The following is a 4,744-nucleotide window of genomic DNA, read 5'->3' as shown; positions in this document are numbered from 1 at the left end:
AACAACAACGATAAATGCTATACCGGTTGGTTTTCAGCGATTGATCATGCTAAGATGATGGTGCTCGTACAGCTGATTGAGGCTGGAAGTTCAACCAAGAGGTCAATCAAGTTCCTGGACGCAACTTTTTAATCTTTGTTCGATAGACTTTGTAAGCTGCCTTCATGGTGTATCCTTGGTGTAAGATATTCATGAGTTAGAGCAGCTTACAGAATAAAGCTGTATAATCCTTCAATGGAAGATTTGTGCGAGGGCTAATTCCATGCATTCTTACACGAAGGATAAACCACCTTCTTGCCAATCAGAAATGGTGTTATAAGTTGTCATTGACAGACTGTTTGTGTGAAGGGAGCCCAACTAAACTGGCTGCTGAAGAGACTACTATAATATATCCACCAGTTCTACTTAAGTGAGATGGGTGTTGCTCATGATATGTGTTAGCCAAACTCAACATCCCTTCATACAAGTGGAACTGGTGGGCGGCCATGTCAAATAAATAGATAATAATGACAACTCAAAATAGTCGATTTCAATAGGATAGATGCATGGGACTGCCTTCCTCTACTTAAATTCTTTGATTGCATCTTCCTACCACAGACCCTAGAAAGTCGGATAGGACAGAGGCTGTGAGCCTTTAAAGTGTGCTGAGGCTTGTAGATCAACGTCTAGGCATAGTGCCTGTGCGTAGCACACTATAAATCACTGCACTTTTTTTTTGCTCCTACGGTCTGTTCATGAAATTCATGTAATGATACATGTATACAAAATCATACCATACAAAAGCCCTACATGGGGACCATAATAGTGCCCATTAAGGCATCAGAAAGAGGCATTTTGTAAATAGCATATTTTGACAATAAAACTGAATATTTTTTATGCAAAACAATGTTTTAGATTGAGAAAATGGAAATAATAGGCAACAAATGTCTCCGCTATTGTAACTGTAACTGTATTTGTGACATGGTGATATGATTTTGTTGTGATTCAGTTCAGATTTTAAAAAACCCTTTTCATGCGAAAAGTGCATTGAAAGGGTTAAAAATGTTCACATTGGGCGCTAATTGGGGGAGGGCGCTAATTAATTCAAATGCAGTACTTGCTTCCCATCCCAGTGCTTCAGGACATTGGGTCCACTCATCCATAACATTAAACAAATTTCCAATTGAGTTGTGCCAATGGGCTAATCCACCCCCTATATAATTATACACATCCCCTATAGAAGACATGACCTTAATCTTACGCACAGAGGGTGTAGATTTCAAGTGAAGTCGCCCATGTAATTTCCATTTGAATTTTACACTCCGGTAGGGGGTGTATGAATTTCAACTGGAACAGCCCTATGTGAGTTTCCTACAGTATTTTTGCCTGCCACCTGCTGATTTGATGTATTGCATCGTTGGGGAGGAAAACCTCTTGTGTCATTGGCCCCTGAACATGTTTAAAGCAAAATCTCATAAGTAACTGGTTGGCAGTTTTGTTTTAAACATGTTCAGGGGCCACAAACACATAATATGTTTTACCTGCTTGATGATGTATCGTTTTTTAAACCAAAGATGTGTGTGCCATGTGAATATGGAGATATCATTAAATTGCTGCAAAATATGATCAGTAAGAAATTAGTGTTTGGTGTATCTTTGTTTGTCTATTTTATTTTACGAAAAAATTAATCGAACCTACTCGACGCAAACGTGTGCAAATCACTGCACGTAGTACACGGAGTGCATATTATACACAATCAATACACTCCGCATATTTTTCTAACCACTTAGAAAAGTGGCTGCATTGATATATGAGTGTATGAAGACACAATATTGGATTGGAAAAAGACAAAATCATATCTTTTATTCTCTAATTAATGACATTACTTTCAAGCCTGGTCTTGGTCTCGGATTACCTGGTCCCAAATAGGCTGGTCTTGAATACACCACAGGTTAATATACCATTTTTCACTTTGAGGTGGCAGTGCACATTTCATAGGGGGGAGCCTTGCCTCAAATCGCTAGCATTCATTCTAAGCATTGGGACGTTGAAAAGATGCGGAAGCATAACAGCTGCTTCAACGTATTGACGTCACTGCCACATCGGGGTGAATAATAGTATAGTATGTTTACGTAGATCAGCTGGTGGAAGCTGAATCTATTTTTGTTGCATTACATAGAATTGACCAATCAATTGGCACCATTAGCTCATGAATATGTAAGAGGTGAATAATCCCATCTGCTCCCTTGTAACAGACCACAGTTTAAATTTCAACAGTTCATCACTACCAAATTAAGCCACAAACACAACACAAGTTGATTCAAAATGACCAGAATTTATTTCTGTTCCTCCAATCTGAAACTGCATCATATATTTACAGACATGCATTGTCATGATTTGTATAATCACATATATATCTTCATTTTATACAAAAAAAAACAAGTATAGTTGTGACGTGCTATGTAAAACGGAGACACTGTTGGGCTGGTTATCAATTTTGAGGTTTTTACATATCTTAAATATAGAGATATTTTGCTCCACAACACTGTTTTCTCTAATGAAATCGGACATTCCTAAGTGATGATATTGAGTTTGTAAGTTATGGTATTATAAAATTGGAAATGTGAGATATCGGCCTTTAAAAATATTATTGACAATGTTGAGAGTAGGAATTACTTTGAAAATGTCTAAAAAAATACAAGATGCCAGTTATATTCCGATCTGAAACTATCAGACAATATTTTAAACATTAATAACATCACAAATTCAAGAAACAAACCCAAATTGTGAAAAAAATCGTCCCCAGGCAGATTTTTGGCTATTTCTCCTGCCCAAAAGTGTCTCCTTTTGACATGGGACGTCACAGTTTCGTTTTTTCCCTTCAAATTTTTACATCATCATAAAACAAATGGTCTACTTCAGTTGAAATCCATATACCCTGTATGAAACACATAACCTTAATCTCCCACACAGGAGGGTGAATTTCAAATGGGGCTACCTGAAAGAGCGACTCCATTTGAAATTCATACTCCCTGTGTGGGAGATTAAGGTCATGTTTTCCATAGGGCTGTATAGATTAAAACTGGATATATGTATGGGTTTGTTGTGAAATAGCTGAGTTGTACCTCATAAGATTCAAGTCAAATGGAGTAAAATGGGGGTAAATCCAATTGTGAACGAACTTTAATGATCAGATCAAACTTGACCGTTATCACAGTTGATCAACTCCATCACCTTTAAGAAAAAGTCTAACAGCTATCTACGGCGACCCCCTTCGTTCACCAGGTCACTTGTGCCTGACCAAAGTTACGTCAGCATTATCTCCTAAATTTCAGCTGTTAATACCTAAAAAACAGTCATTAAAAACAGGTCTTCAAATAATCTTTAGGGCTAAAAATTAGGGCATTTTAAAATAAAAGAGAAGGACAAGTATGGAGCTGACAAGGCAAGACAGGAAAATAGGAACATTCACAAGGCCATAAAAATTTCTTTTTGTCCACACCCGATGGACCCAAAATCAGGAACAAAGTTTTTACTGCACAAAATTTTAGAAATTGCAGTTCTGTTTCATTTAGAATTTCGATATCCTGAATTCCAACTCAAAAAAGGTTTTTTTAAACGGTCAAACCTGTGTAATCTTCCTTTTTTGAAGAAAAATTATTTTATAGAGCTCTTTTACCAAAATGCTGGAGCAATACAACTCAAAATTTGGAACCATAATGTCTTTGTACGCTTCTATATGCTGTAAACAGTTATAATAGTGGCATGTATCAGAACTGAAAAGTTAGAGATGGCCTTTATTTTCATCAAGACAAAATTAGACACCAATATCAGTATACACAATAAGGGACCAACTTATTCTTCTGGGCTAAAATCAAATTTAGTCCAATATTTATTTTATCATTGATATTCCACAAAATAACATATGAAATGGTGTTAAATCCAGTAATCTTAGTATGATAGTTTAACCTTTCCATACTCTTACCATTTCATGTAAGCCGAAAAAAAAGTAATTGGCTTAACTTAAATTTACAAGTGTACAGTGCTTTTGGTCAAATGCCATCAGTAATGTCAATGCATCCCGGGTTCTGGTGTGATAAAATGAGCTATTTGAAATCCATACACCCTATGGACAACCTGACCATAATCTTGCACACAGGGAGTATGACTTTCAAATGGAGTCGCCCTTTTAGGGTCGTCTACTCCAAAATGGGCTATTCCAGTTGAAAACCATACACCCCATATGGAAGACATAACCTTAAGATGTTCCACTGTCTTCCCCCTGCTCTCATCCACACCTCCCGACTGTGCCACTGGACGTCACTGACTGCCATTGGCCACAAGCACTCATATTACACCAGATCAACTCATATTCATCTAGGACTTAGTCACCTTTGATGCATACCAAACATTACCTTACCCCTGGGCTATACCATTGAACATCACCAACTGCCATTGGCCAAAAGCACCCATATTACACCAGTAGACAGTGCACAATCTGAGGTTACTGTTCCGAACCCAGCCTACTTTTTGTACATTACAATGCATACAGCACATAGTAAGGCCCTCTATAACATGTACTTTACAGAATAAAGTGTAGTATCAACATTTCCATCAATAGCCTCAGATTGAGCATGTGCACCAGATACCTTTAAGTTTTAAGAATACCAAACATTTACATTTTCAGATTTCTGCTATAACAGCTCATTTATAAACAGCAGATTCCAGTCAACACAAGTCATTTTATTAAGCATATAAAAATCAC

This window comes from Amphiura filiformis, chromosome 11 (assembly GCF_039555335.1).
Source record: "Amphiura filiformis chromosome 11, Afil_fr2py, whole genome shotgun sequence".
NCBI lineage: Eukaryota > Metazoa > Echinodermata > Ophiuroidea > Amphilepidida > Amphiuridae > Amphiura > Amphiura filiformis.
Note: the sequence above shows the minus strand (reverse complement) of the source record.